General features: G+C 46.9%; 1 long non-coding RNA gene across 1 annotated transcript in view; it reads right to left on the reverse strand.

The window, feature by feature from the left end:
• The window catches only part of LOC138284689 (uncharacterized), a 238389-nt gene that overhangs the window by 169275 nt on the left and 53104 nt on the right, over positions 1–16010 (reverse strand). The gene's annotated exons all lie outside the window — the stretch shown is intronic.

The raw sequence follows: 16010 nt of genomic DNA on the forward strand, positions 1-16010 counted from the left end.
ATCACAATTACATTGTCATAATTACCCTCCAAAGTTGCTCAGCGCACAGGTTCAGTCTTCGTCTTCAGGACATCAGTCAAATCGCCATCGGTCAGGACTCAGCTCTGGGGCAAAAAGGGCACTTCCCTCATAAGGAGGTAAAGTGAAAAATGGGCAAATCTAAGGGCGAGGATGGTTTTAAGTTAAACCAACAAATCACCAAACAGAGTGACAGAGTTTCTGAATAAAATCAATAGCATTCCCTAACCCACCTAAATGGCTCCCCGTAGCATGGGTTTTTATCCCTTTTTCATCGTACATTCCCCCAAAATTTTATTGGACATGTGTTATACCCCACTATCTTTAACCTATCAGGAAACATATTATGTCACCTAACTTTCATCCTATATTATTTTACAAGTCTTTGATTGGTTCCCTATTCGATGTCTTCAGAGGTGGCACGTCCGGTATGATTTCATCTTTCTGTAATTGTTTGCACATCTTTTGGTCAGTAGCTTCATTGTCTTCACCGGTTCGAATGACCTTGTACATTACATTAATCTACACTGTTTCATTTTGTTTTAATATCATCCTACAAGCAATGGAAGAATTAATGGGAACGGATCTAGCATGGTTACATTCGCCTTCTAGTTTGAAGGAAAATAAAGGTCATGTCCTTTTGTGAGTCAGCACACTGCAAGATAGGAAAAATACATTTAATATGAGAGCGAATCAGCTAAACTTCGGCTCATGCTAACTTAAGGCCTACAAGGATTTCAGCACAAATTAAAAAATACAGTCATTAATAATTAGTATAAACTTATTCAATATAATAGTAATATATAAACATTTTAGTCATCATTATTAGTTCACGTATACATTGGGGGCCACTCCCCGTGGTCACATTTCAGGTGCACGTTTAAGCAAAATTATTATTGCAGTTTCTATGCGGCATTATCACACATTAATTCATAAGCATTTCATGTTAATATAGAGTATATAAGCTACGCTCTCTCAGTCCCACCTCTGATGACGTTCGTCATCACACAAACCTTTCCCTGAAACCTTTCACTTAATTTTTCACCTTGCACATAATGTGCCTTTCAACATCCTGTCCCTTGTGTGAACTTTCCCAAATTTCATTAAACATTTTCTCCCTTTCATTTTCTTCATTCTTTTTATTTCTCTTCGTCCAATTTCTTTACATTTTATCATTAATTTTGCATGCTCCCCATAAACCTATTAAACAGGCAAGAACAATTAGTAGACCCCCTAGAATTTTTGCAAGAACCCCATTCCAAATATTGGTAAACCAGCTCCCTACCCTGCCAATTCCTTTTCCCACTTTCTCCCAAACTCCAGGGTCCTTCAAATCCTTCAAATCTGCACTATCTTTAATTAGGATAGCAAGCATACTTCCAATCTTTTTACTATTGTCCGGTATAAATGAGCAACAATGACGCTCGTTGAGCATCGTGCAGACTCTGCCGCTCTTTGCTAAAAGAATGTCTAAAGCAAGCCAATTTTGAAGAGTCATAGCTCTTTCCGCAGCAAGTTCGGGATCCATCAGGAGTATAGCCCCTGTAAAATTTGTCAGCATGTTATCCACAATAGTAGACAACTTTCAAATCTTTATGGAGTTTAAGATAACCCCTACTGAAGGAATTATGGCTCCAAATATGTCACCAACGACAGCAGCCGCTGTCTCCCGTTTTTGTCTAGCATGTTGTAATTTAGACGTTTTCGGTATTTGCTTTAAGTCATCAATCTGGTAAATCTTTGGGAAAACTATTCCCAAATAACATGTTCCATACCATCCCTTAGGGAGACAGTAATAAGCATTAAGTCCACAGATATAATAGATCCCAGGGATCGCTGGATCCTGTCTATTTAACATGAATGTCCACTTACTCTGAAACAAAAACACATGCCTACATTCACTCGTTCCCACAAATAAAGTGTCATGTTCAGATTTTGGCCTATATATACAAAGCCTTCCTACATGTAATGCATCTATAGCTAGTTTGCCTTGCGTCTTTATTGCGGTGTAGGCATAATCATTTGCATATGTGCGTTTTTCTAGCCCCTTTTCTAATCTTTCCTTCAATGCTTTGCATCTGTCATCAGTGTGATCTAAAAAGCTTTTCTCTACAGGTGTCAATAAGCAAGTCAGATTATTGCGGTGTGCATAAGCTGTCCCAAATGTAAGCGTCGGTTCAAAGAAACCTCTAACTAATTTTATACTATGTTCTTTGGCTAACTTGTTCAGAAACTCAATCACCGGCACAAAAGAAAACACCACATCCAAATTTGAATAAAAATATTGCACATGCTCTTGATTATAGAATCTTGTTAATAGCAAACTACAATTTATCCCATAAGTTAAAGGCAAGCTATGGTAGGTGACCCTTTCATCCTTGTGCACACATAACAATTTTTCGCATTCATGGTCTCAACATACTCATTCAGCAAGCGATAGAAGACATTAGTGGAAAGTTCCCCATTTGAATTAGTTCCCTCATGCAAGTGTCTTGCATCCTGCTCAAACTTGTCCCATGGTGTTAGTGTTGTAATCTCAGGTTTTGAAGCATTGTTAGTTGCTTTCTTATCCAATCATGGCATTCCCACAATTACACCTACAATTATTATTGCACACATAATACCTAGTATAAGACTTAACCAACCACACACCTTACCCTTTTTGTTACTACCTCTATTATAAGCCATGTCTGTAAAGAATCAGATAGCAGAATAACAATCAACTTGAGGACGATATAAACTCTCCTTTTTTTTTCTTGATATAAAGTCTCTTTCTTTCTGCGTATATTTACAGCGTTTCACTCATTCTAGGACCCTTTTGTCAAATCAGGTTAGCAGCTTGTCATAATCGGGTTTTCAAAGTCAATTCAGGTTATCAATGTCACATCCAATAGTTCATAAGTCTTTTTCTCTGCTTTTCAGCTTTCAATTTCAATTTTCAATTTCAGTTTTAACACAGTCTCTTTCTTTGATTGATTTCAGGTACCGTAGTATTAGCCTAGTACTTCTCGATCAAAACAGAACGCTAAGAATTCTTGTTTCCATTCGGATGTCGTTGCATATGCCCATTCAGGACCTTCTATTTGCGGTTCTTTTCCTTTTGAATCTGCGTTCGCCTTGCAATTCTCCTTCACTTAGATCCTCTATTCGGGATGTATCAGTTTCTTCTGTTATTGTTTCACCTGATACAACCCTTTCTTTCGTAGCCTGCTTTTCTGGCCAGTTATCTCCTTTATGCGTCTTTTTCTTGCTTGTCCTTTTAGGACGCTGAAAAGCACCCTCCTCTTGTGCTATGGTGTTTTCTCTTAATGGACCCTCAACTGGCTCAGGGGATGCCGGTGTACTTTGATCTCTCTCTACTATTTCCCCTTCTTCTTCTTCTTGATCTGTAACGGGTTCAAGCTCTAACCCGAATCCGTCTACTTCTGGGAGAACCTCTCCATGATTTAGTTCTCCTGCTGCCTCTACTGAGATAGGCACACTGTCACCTCTCTCGAACTCGTTTACTGTTTGAGGGACTAGGCTGTTCTCAGTGGGCTCTCCTACTGCCTCAGTTCCCCCTTGGCTATTGTCTGTCCCTGAGACTTCCTTCTCTGGACTTGCTGAGTCAGAGGCTTCAAGTTCCTCATCAGTCGGACACGTTACCTTCTTTGTGTGACTGGCATGTATCCAGTTTGGAACTCCTGCACATTTCACAGCAGTGGTTGTTGTCAGTATTACTTGATATGGCCCTTCCAGCGCGGTTCCAAACATGACTTTCTTACATGTTTCTTGACAACCACCCAGTCACCGGCTTGCAGGTTGTGACCTGGATCACTGATCGGTGGCAATGTGTTGGCCTCCACCTGGTGGGAAAAAGAGCGAACCACCTCAGCCAAACCTTTGTAGTAGTCCAACACCATATCATCCGTGATATTCATAAGAGCATTTGCAGGTACTGCGGGCAGCCTCATAGCTCTGCCCTTAAGGATCTCATGGGGTGATAGTCTTGTCTTCTTATCTGGGGTATTCCTCATCGACATCAGCACTAAGGGCAATGCATTTGGCCATTTCATATTAGTAGCTGCGCACATTTTTGCCATTCTTGACTTCAGGGTACCATTCATCTGTTCCACTAATCCTGATGCTTCAGGGCGGTAACTACAATGCAGCTTCTGTTCGATGTCTAACACAGCACACAAAAGTTTAATCACCTCATTGTTGAAGTGTCTGCCCCTTTCTGATTCTATAGAGACCGGAATCCCGAACCTGGGTATTCGTTCCCTAAGCAGCAGTTTTGACACTGTCATTTCTATATGTGGGGTAAGCTTCAATCCAATGGCTAAAAACACACACAATCACCAACATGATTTCAATCCTCCACAAACAGGCATCTCAATGAAATCCATTTGCATCTTGCTAAATGGACCGCCAGCTCTCCCCATGTGTCTCAGAGTTACCACAGTCCCTTTTCCGGCATTCATCTGTTGAGAGATGATGCACCTGTGACAAGTAACCTCTGCGGCATGTCTGAATTTTGGGTTAAACCAGTCAGTCTTGAATGACCTGATCATTGCATCTCTCCCAAGATGTGCTTGTCCATGATAAAGCCTTGCAAATTGTGACAGAAGACTATTTGGCAAAACCAATTTTCCCTCCCCTGAGACCCAAAAATGATCAGCTCTTTGTACACATTGCATTCTCTGCCAGGAGCGTTTCTCCTCCTTGCTAGCACAACCCTGTAATGTTTTTAGCTCATCTAGTTTATCAACGACCCTTAATGCAAGGTTCAAGCATGTTTCATTTTCAGTTTGCGGTAACAATTCCCACTGATCCTTGAACGATATACAGTTCAATGCGCAGAATCTCGCGACTTGATCTGCATAGCCGTTTCCCATGGATACAAAGTCTTGTGACTTAACATGAGCATTGCATTTCACCCCGGCAATTTCAAGATGCAACTGAATCGCATGTAACAAATCCTTAATCTGTTCGCCATTTTTCACTGGAGAACCACAAGAGGTCATGAAACCTCTCTGTGACCACAATTGGCCAAAATCATGTACAATTCCAAATCCGTATCTGCTGTCAGTATAGATAGTGACTCACAGATTTTCAGCTGCGTGGCATGCCCTAGTGAGGGCAATTAGCTCTGCCACTTGGGTGGAATACACTCTCTCGAGCCAGGAAGCTTCAATAATATCAGCTATGGTACACACAGCATAACCAGCGCTCAGCATTCCGACTGAGTCTCTCAAACAGGATCCGTCAACGAACATAATGCAGTTATTTTCCTTTAACTGCGTATCTTGTATATCAGGTCGGGGCTTGGTACATAGTTCTGTTACCTCAAGACAATCATGCTCCACTTCCTCCTCATTATTAATCTCAGTACTTTCAACAGGAAGTAGAGTTGCCGGGTTTAATACAGTACATCGCTTCAGTGAAACATTAGGCGACCCCAAAATAATTGTCTCATATCGTGTGAGTCGGGCATTTGTCATGTGCTGGGTTTTGGTACGAGTTAACAGAATTTCAACTGAATGTGGAACCACTACTGTCAAGGGATGTCCCATCACTATGCCTTCACACTGCGTGAGGCTTTGACCAACTGCTGCAACTGTGCACAAACAACCTGTTAAGGCTGCTGCAGCGGGGTCCAAGGTAGCTGAAAAATATGCTACAGGGCGGTTTGCACCTCCATGGACCTGTGTCAAGACAGACAAAGAACAAGCATCACGTTCATGACAAAACAGTAGAAAAGGTTTCGTGTAATCAGGCATACCCAAAGCTGGCGCCCTGCACATGCATTCTCTCAATTTCATGAATGATTCAAGCTCTTCTTTGGATAGGGTTATGGTATACGTTTCATCCTTAACCTCTTTGCCTGTCAGTTTTATCAATGGTTTAGAGATAGTTGGGTATCCACTGGCGACAGTAGCCCACCATTCCCAAAAACATCCTGACATCCCTCTTTGTTGTCCGGGGGTTCATTTGCAAAATGGCTGTCACCCTTTCCTTCGATATTCTCCTGGACCCTCTCTCAATCAAGTGTCCTAAGTACTTCACCTCTTTCTGACAGTACTGCAGCTTCTTTGACAACACTTTGGGGGTCATTCTGACCCTGGCGGCCGGTGACCGCCAGGGTCACCGACCACGGGAGCACCGCCAACAGGCTGGCGGTGCTCCCAAGGGCATTCTGACCGCGGCGGTTCAGCCGCGGTCAGAAAGGGTAAACCGGCGGTCTCCCGCCGGTTTACCGCTGCCCCATTGAATCCTCCATGGCGGCGGAGCGCGCTCCGCCACCATGGGGATTCAGACACCCCCTACCGCCATCCTGTTCATGGCGGGAAACCCGCCATGAACAGGATGGCGGTAGGGGGTGCCGCGGGGCCTCCGCCGTCCGCCAAGGTCTGAATGACCCCCTTTATGTCCATTCTTTTCCAAATGATTCAGTAAGGCAATTGTGTCATACTTACAGTCATCCTTTATCCTGGACGCAATCAGCAAGTCATCAATGTACTGTACTACAGTCGAAGTGAAAGGCAGTACTAAGGATTCTAAGTCCTTTTTCAATATCTGATTGAAGATGGACGGTGACTCAAAAAACCCTTGGGGAATTCTGCACCAACTGTACACTTTGTCCGGTAATTTGAAACTGAATAAAAACTGGCTGTCCTCATGAAGAGGCACCGAAAAGAAAGCTTGTGACAAGTCTACAACAGTGAACCATTCAGCATCACACGGAACCTGAAACATGATCACTGCTGGGTTTGGCACTATGGGGCAACATTTTACTACAATCTCGTTTATTTTCCTCAAGTCCTGCACAATTCGGACCTTCCCACAAAGGCTTTTTCAGACCCATTATCGGTGAATTACATGGGCTGCTCAATACTTCCTTCAGGACTCCCTGTTTTACAAAGTCCGCAATTATTTTCGATACCTGAATAAGGACATCTTGTGCCATGTGGTACTGCGGCACCTGGGGAAACACCGCATTTGGCTTCACTTGAACTTTAACTGGTTCCACTCCTTTTATCAGTCCCACTTCCTTTCCTGTCAAATCCCACACCTTCTCCGTCACCGTTCCCTGTAACTCGGCTGGTAAGTCAGTCGCTGTAAGCATCGGGAATAATGTTATCAAAGGGTAATCTTCATTCGCGGTTTCTGTCTCTAACTCTGAGAACTGACCATCATCCCCTTCATCGTCACTATTTGTCTGCACCTCAATTCCATCATTGGAACAGGTAATCGAGCATTTCGTTTTGCACAGTAAGGCGGTCATTCTGACCCTGGCGGTCAAAGACCGCCAGGGCGGAGGACCGCGGGAGCACCGCCGACAGGCCGGCGGTGCTCCAATGGGGATTCCGACCGCGGCGGTAAAGCCGCGGTCGGACCGCCACCACTGGCGGGCTCCCGCCAGTGTACCGCCGCCCCATTGAATCCTCCAAGGTGGTGCAGCTTGCTGCGCCGCCGAGGGGATTCCGACCCCCCCTACCGCCATCCAGATCCCGGCGGTCCGACCGCCGGGATCCGGATGGCGGTAGGGGGGGTTGCGGGGCCCCTGGGGGCCCCTGCAGTGCCCATGCCACTGGCATGGGCATTGCAGGGGCCCCCGTAAGAGGGCCCCTAAATGTATTTCACTGTCTGCTGCGCAGACAGTGAAATACGCGACGGGTGCAACTGCACCCGTCGCACAGCTGCCACTCCGCCGGCTCGATTCCGAGCCGGCTTCATCGTGGAAGCCTCTTTCCCGCTGGGCTGGCGGGCGGTCTGAAGGCGACCGCCCGCCAGCCCAGCGGGAAAGTCAGAATTACCGCCGCGGTCTTTCGACCGCGGAACGGTAACCTGACGGCGGGACTTTGGCGGGCGGCCTCCGCCGCCCGCCAAGGTCAGAATGAGGGCCTAAGTCTCTTCCCAGTAGGGACAGAGGACTTGAATCACAGACTACAAACTTATGCAGTCCCTGAAAGTTGCCAATCTCAACTTGCACCGGATCTGTAATTGGATTTGTCAAGTACTGATTTGCTACACCGACCACTCTTATGTTATGCCCTGAAAGTGGTAATTTTGGAACTTCTGCACTTCTGACTGTAGGGCGTGTAGCTCCAGTATCAACCAAGAATGAAACCTTGTGGCCCATTACATTTCCCTCTACATAGGGTCCCCTCTGATCTACTTCTAGGGGCGCTGCAAGCCTGCACTCTTCACTGTCTGAACTGTCGTCCGACCATTCCTCATTCATTCCATCTTTACCACGCAATGGGAGTTGCTGTACTGTATTATTTTGTCTCATCACTTGACCTGTGACCTGCTGAGGAAGCATCACCTGCTGCTGACCCTTTGGAGCTAATGGTAATTGCATTTGCTGTCTAGGTACCATGGGAACCTGCTGTTGTACTTGCTGCATTTGCGCTGGTTGAACACGCAGCATTTGCATTTGCTGCATAGGCTGTAGTCCTTGCATCTGAACCATGTTATTTTGGAAGTTCGGATTTTGACTTCTCAATTTTGGACCTCTCACATTTTGTAATGTACCAACATTAGTGCTTTGTTGAATGACACCATCCTGCACCACATTTGGGCATTCCCGCTTCCAATCCCCCCTGCCCCCGCACGCGTGACATGGAGACATCTTTTTCATCCCTTGTACGTCATTTTGAACTACGACAGTCTTCAAGTCTGCACCGCGATTCACAAAACCTCTACCTCGACCTCTCGGTTGTGCCTGAAACACACCATTCCCTTGTGGTTGCTGCTGTATCATCTGCTGAATCCCATTACCCTGCATATCTGCCTGTGCTGCCCTTATCTGCATCACCATCACTTTCTCCTTCAGTTTTCTCTGCTTTAGCTCAATCTCGTCACTACAGTATTTCGCGTACTGCAACACCTCATCAATCGGCTTCGCTTGCCAACAGAGTAAATGATTCTTAATCATCTGACTAACCTCTGGTCTCAACCCTTCAACAAATCTGAACACGAGATGGTTCATGTCTTTCGGCTCAATAGTTTCAGTGCCACTGTAATGCTTGAATGCCTTCAATAACCTCTCATAGTAAGCATGTATCGATTCCTTAACCTCCTGTGAGGTCCAGTCAATGTTCTGCCAATCAGTCACTTTTGGCGATACTTTCTGTTTCAAAAACTCAATTACCTCAGAGTGTGCTCCGGTCACCTTATCCCTTGCCGGCTCCTGTGTCGGCCAGTCTACCCCTCTCTTGCACTCAAGCCATATGTCGAGCGGAACAATGATCTCAAACAAGGTATTCAAATCTTCCCAGAGACACTTCGCAAGCTTCAAGAACCTATCTGTTTGTTGGTACCACTCTATCGGCTTCTCCCTCAACCTGGGATAATTATTTGTGAAAGATAGGATGTCTCTTCTGGACCACGGTACATGAATTAGAACCCCACCAGCTGTTTCTCTCATGGGTAACATCTTTACTGATTCAGTATCTGGTGAAGCTTTAGCTTTACTTGACCCTGGACTGTCACTTTTCTCCTTGTCTCTTTTCTTTGCCCATCTGCCTTCCCACTTTTCTAAGGCTCCCCAGATCTGAGCACTTTGCAGTAATTCTTTTAGATATGCTTTCATCCCGGCAGACCTCATGCGCTCGAAGTCCTTTGAGTCAAAGTCTAATCTGTAACTTCTTTTCATATGTTTAGTATTCTCAATATCGATATGGTATTTGTCTGCCAGGTTCACCAACCTCTGATGTACCTTACCTACTTCTTTAGTGATTTTAGGGCACAGATACCTTAATTCTGCTTCTGTGTATGACTCTAATCTGTTCACCCCCAGTGTTCTGTCCACTAGTTCAGCAGCTTCCACACCCAGTCTCACAAAATTCAGGTACTCATCTTTCTCAGACCTTTCTAACTTTTGTACAGTTGTTGCGGCTTTTGGAGCGTAAGTTTTTTCTAACCACTCATTCACTTGTTGCACCGTAAAACCTTGCAGTGAAATATTCCCTGCATGCATCATTGGTGACTGTGAAGCATTCGTACTTATTGTTTGTGCGGTTAGCACTCCTAGCCTTGCCTGTCGCATTGCCTCCAACGGTGCTTCAGCCAGGTTAAGGTCTAACAAAGACCTCGGTTTTTCGACCGCTTGCTCTCCTAGGGCCATTAACTGGGGAGTTCCTATGGACCCTCCTCTCATTGCATCTTGGGTCATTACTCCCTGATCACATATACCAGGCTTACCTTGTGCATACAATGGCACCGGTGGACCAACAGTAATTGGCAATGATATTGCAGCTGGTGTCTGACCTGGTCCCAAACCTCGTGGAGCAGCGACTCCAAAGGTCTGATTCACTGAAGCCAGAGCAGGTATTAATGGAGGTCCTGCTGCTGGGTTATATCCCGGTATCAGTTGTGGCAGCAATTGTGGAGTCGGCTCAATCTGCACTAACCTCGATTTTGTATATCGAATCTGGCGGCATTTGTAGATTTGTAGTAGTCTCTAGTACTGGGACGTCTGGATAGATTCTCTGTATCTGCGATGGAGGTTGCAACTGTATCTGTATGTCTGGAGCAGTGGGTACACTGACACCATTCTGTATTGAACCTGTATCACTAGTCTGTGCTGTATCAGTAACTCCCTTCTCCTGCATCTGGTTCCCAGGACCCGCACTAGTGCTCGGGATATTGTCGCTTACCGCATAAGGTGGCGGGCGATCATGTAATATCTGATTTAGGAATTCTTCATCGTCTGAATCGTCTTCTTCTATCCAAGATTTCTTAGTCTCTTTAGACTTACTAGAGTCTTTGACTGTTTTACATGTGGCTTTCTTCCCCTGCGTCTCATCTCCCTGTGATATTGCTGGGTATAATTTGAGTCCATCAACTATTCCCCGTCTCCACATTTCGCTCTCATTATCCCACCTAGCTTCCACTAAAGTATTTTCTGCCCTTTTTATTCTTCTTTGGAATTTTTCTTGTCTCTGTTTAATAGCCATTAAATCCCAAATTGCTAAAGCCTCATACTGAGCTGGCCTCGGAGGTGGCTTCTGTACACTTAACATCCACCTTAAAATCTCTAGACTCTCGTGTTGAACGTCCAGTGTTCCAGAAACGCCAAACATCCCTCCTTTCCGTCAATTTGCGCCACTGTTTCATCCATAAACAAGGCGCAACACCTTTCTCTTCCATAGCTATATAAGCGTGCCTTCAGGCCGTGTAGGTTCCCCTTCACTCGCCATAATGTATGCGTCTCCTTTCAGAGAGCTCTTAAAAGCTTTGATAAAGTTCATCTTTGCGTCTTTTCTTTTGTTTGCATTTAATCAAGAAGTGACTTTAATTCCCAGGACACTCTTCACCCACCTTTCTCTACCTATTGCCTCTCACGGACGGCAGCCAATCCGTGCGCAACCCCTCTCGACAACTGACCTATCTCAGCGCGGCACCACTGACGTCACGCTCACACACTGCAGCTGACAAAGTCTTGCGGCTCGTCCGCCCCTCACTGGATTCACACCAAACTAATGCAAAAATTACTGCGAGCACCTTAACAACAACAACACAAATTTGCCAGTTTACTACAGGAAGGGTAACACATTCGCTTCAGAACTTTACAGAGATTTCACTTGAAGCCTCGGCCGCTACTCTCTCCTTCTCAGTTCCCGCACCCGCAAGCAGAATTCGACCCGCAAATCCTACTCTCGACTTGTCAATGGTTTGCTCTAGGGCACTTTAGAACTTGCCAAATTTCCATCAAAGGTTTCACACATACAATTTGACTCAAACTTGACTTGTCAACCACGCCCGATTGACCTAATTAAACCGCACAAATTACAACATAAATCCAAGTGTCTCCTATACTTGTCAATATACTCCGGAGTGTTAGACCAAGACGGGTCCGTACATGAACAACCAACCACGTGGATAATTTTGAGCACAAAGCGCCACACTCATATGAAGTACGCCGACTTCCCTACTCTCATACTGCGGAGTACGCCCACTGCTACTAAAACAACATTACCTGGCCTAAATACACACAAACATTACAAATCACCTGCAAAATGCAGAAGCTGAGCAAGCGCAAATCCTACACCACACATGCTATGATGCCAAGAACATTCCCAACTCACTTAGGCAGGCTCCGAGATCCCAGGAAAGTCATGGTGAATTTAGAAACGCATCATACCACCAATTTGCATTATCTCAGAAAAACAGTCTAAACAATAATTCTCCGTCCTAGGACCCCCAAAGGGCCAAACCGTCGCACTGCTACCAGAACTGTTAACGCGTCCCTTTATGATAATTTATTACACATCAGGACTCGTTTTAGGCCAATGAATCTTTTGACCCAGTTGAGAGACACCTTAGGACGAGATAGCTAATCAATATGTCAATCAATACGTCAATAATGTCATCAATATGTATCATAACAATACATTTCAAAGTCATTAATCTATTTAAAACTCTACCATGACCTTGCAGCCATGAATAACCACACCAGTTTAGTAGACTTTTATAAGTTTTATTCCCTATTGATTACAAATCTAAGAGCAGATGCGTTAATCTCAAAACCAAGAAACATATTAGCATAGTCACGTTATGGCAACTTTGATAAGATTTCATTAAGGCAAGAATCACAAACATCAGAACATAACACGGCGTAAACATAGATCAGTTTAGCAGAGTGTCAGTAACGCATCAGTTCAACAAAGCATAGATTTGGTCGTTTGTCTATTTGTGTCAGTTTAGTGAACACCTGTCCTAACCACTAATTAGAATTGGCATGTTGGGCTTCATGCAAAACAGTTTAGAACACCAATTTGGAAAACATCTAACTATGGTCTCTGTCAAAAGTAAGCAGTTGGTACCTAGAAAGGAAAAGCAAAAAGACAAATCACAATTGCATTGTCATAATTACCCTCCAAAGTTTAGGTCAGCGCACAGGTTCAGTCTTCGTCTTCAGGACATCAGTCAAATCGCCATCAGTCAGGACTCAGCTCCGGGGCAAAAAGGGCACTTCCCTCATAAGGAGGTAAAGGGTAAAATGGGCAAATCTAAGGGTGAGGATGGTTTTAAGTTAAACCAACAAATCACCAAACAGAGTGACAGACATTCTGGATAAAATCAATAGCATTCCCTAACCCACCTAATAGGCTCCCCGTGTCATAGGTTTTTATCCCTTTTTCGTCGTACATTCCCCCAAAATTCCCCCAAAATTCTATTGGACATTTGTTATACCCCACTATCTTTAACCTATCAGGAAACACATTGGGGGTCATTCCAACCCATGCGGACGGTGTTAAAGCGGCGGTAAGACCGCAAACAGGCTAGCATAAAAAAAAGGTAATTATGACCGTGGCAGAAACCGTCAACAAAGACAGCCACTTTAACACTCCGCCGCCACGGCGGTACAGACAAACAGCACAGCGGTCACCGCTAACAGACAGACAGGAGACAAAGTACCGCCCACAGTATCACACCTACCAATCCGCCACCTTTTCTGGGCCGGATTCACCGTTGATAAAAACACGGCGGAAACAGCCATTTCAATGGGAAAACGCTCACCTCTACACACTCCACGAGGAACGAGGGCACCATGGAGCCGGAACTCCAAATACTCCCTGTGATAGTCTTCATCATCAACTCCGGCGCCGAAGACAACGGTGAGTACTGCCCCTACGACATAGGGGAGGGGGAGGCAAAAGCCAGGGACACACACATGCAACACTCCCACCCTCACCCCGACCCTCACCCACTACAACACACACACCAATGCATATCCAAACATAACCACGAGGGGGATCCATGCCCATTGATGTATCCTGGGGAGTGCAAAGCCACAGTCTCTCAAGTCTCTCAAGTGGGTGGGTTGCCCACTGTTCAATCCTGGGGAGTGCAAAGCCACAGTCTCTCAAGTCTCTCAAGTGGGTGGGTTGCCCACTGTACCATCCTGGGGAGTGCAAAGCCACAGTCTCTCAAGTCTCTACAGTGGGTGGTTTGCCCACTGTTCAATCCTGGGGAGTGCAAAGCCACAGTCTCTCAACTCTCTACAGTGGGTGGTTTGCCCACTGTTCAATCCTGGGGAGTTCAAAGCCACAGTCTCTCAAGTCTCTGCAGTGGGTGGTTTGCCCACAGTTCAATCCTGGGGAATGCAAAGCCACAGTCTCTCAAGTCTCTGCAGTGGGTGGTTTGTCCACTGTTCAATCCTGGGGAGTGCAAAGCCACAGTCTCTCAAGTCTCTACAGTGGGTGGGTTGCCCACTGTTCAATCCTGGGGAGTGCAAAGCCACAGTCTCTCAAGTCTCTACAGTGGGTGGTTTGCCCACTGTACCATCCTGGGGAGTGCAAAGCCACAGTCTCTCAAGTAGATGACAGTCTCCACTGGTTCTGGAGGGGGAGGGACTGGTGCCCAGAGTGCTTCATCCTGTTAAGGATTGAGGTAGTGGATGCTGTTCTCCACTGGTTCTGGAGGGGGACTGGTGCCCAGAGTGCATCACTCTCCCCGTCACGGTCCCAGTTCCGTCACTGCCCCTGCTGCACATGGGCTAGCGGTTCTTGAGTTGGCGGTGCTTGCCCTGTTCAGCGGTGCTTGCCCTGTTCAGCGGTGCTTGCCCTGTTCAGCGGTGCTTGCCATGGCGGTCTTTGCCCTGTTCAGCGGTGCTTGCCATGGCGGTCTTTGCCCTGTTCAGCGGTGCTTGCCCTGTTCAGCGGTGCTTGCCATGGCAGTCTTTGCCCTGTTCAGCGGTGCTTGCCCTGTTCAGCGGTGCTTGCCATTGCGGTCTTTGCCCTGTTCAGCGGTGCTTGACTCTGCTGTCTCTGACCTGTGCAGCGGTGTTTGCCATGGTGGTCCCTCATTGCCCAGCGGGGCTGTGGCTGCCGGGGCCCTCCTGGGCACTGACTCTGGCGGTGGTCTCCTGACCAGTGACAATGGGACTGCCCTCCTGGGCACTGACTCTGGCGGTGGTCTCCTGACCAGTGACGATGGGACTGCCCTCCTGGGCACTGACTCTGGCGGTGGTCTCCTGACCAGTGACGATCGGGCTGGCGGTGGCCTCCTGGGCAGCGGGGGATGATGGCGGCCTTCTCCGCTGTGCTGCTCTTCCCAGACTTTGGCGCTTTCTTCTGCCCCTTCCCCACCTTGGGAGGAGTCACAGCTGACTCGACACTCCCCCCGGGACCCTTGTGAGCGGCTTTGCCGGCTGGATTCTTCCCCCTATCCCGTCGGGCACTGTCCAACTTCTGGTGCTTCACAGGGGGGGACTGGCTGTGCTTTAGCTCCGTGTCACACTGGCTGCCCTGGTGCCCAGTGCACTCCACATACCTCTAACAGGCACCACTGGTACCGGAGATTTTTTGGCTGAGGTGCTAGTACGGGACCTATGAATTGGAGGGGGGGTGGAAAAGAGGTCAATGTTGCTCAGGAAACGTTTCTGACGAACACTGGGACGGGTAGCTGGAGGGGGTCTGGGAGTGGAGGAAGAGGAGGTGGTTGTAGGAGGTGTAACGTTTGATGATTTGGGTGCAGGTGCATGTTCTGGAGGCTGTCGTGAGGTGGATGGATGTTGGGTGTGTGTGTGTCCGCGTTTGTGTACTTTGGGAGGGGGCGTCACAGACACACTGGGAGAGGACACAGGGGACGTGTAAATGGTAGTGGGGGTGGTGAGTGTAGGTGAGCGGGGTGTGGTGGTGGGTGTGCTGGTGCGGGTCCTAGTGGCTGTAGTGGTAGTGCATGCAGGTGAGAGTGTAGACGACACTGGGAGGGAGGAGGGAGACGAGGAGGAGGGGGACACAGTGGAGGCAGTGGATGTTGCTGTGTCTGTATGTCTGTATGTGGGTGATGCTTGTGTGAGTGCCTGTGGGATGAGTGGTGCCTATGTTTGCCTGAGCTTCCCTTGTGTGTTGACGTGTGTGCAGGCTGGTCTGATGGTGTGCTTGGGATAGGCAGAGGTACAGGGGATTGGGTCTGGGTGGAGGAAGTTGGAGGGGTGAGGCTGGAGACAGGGACAATGGCTGCCATCAGTGCTGAGGCCAGAGATTGCAGGGTTT

The sequence above is a fragment of the Pleurodeles waltl genome, chromosome 3_1 (assembly GCF_031143425.1).
Source record: "Pleurodeles waltl isolate 20211129_DDA chromosome 3_1, aPleWal1.hap1.20221129, whole genome shotgun sequence".
Taxonomy (NCBI): Eukaryota; Metazoa; Chordata; class Amphibia; order Caudata; family Salamandridae; genus Pleurodeles; species Pleurodeles waltl.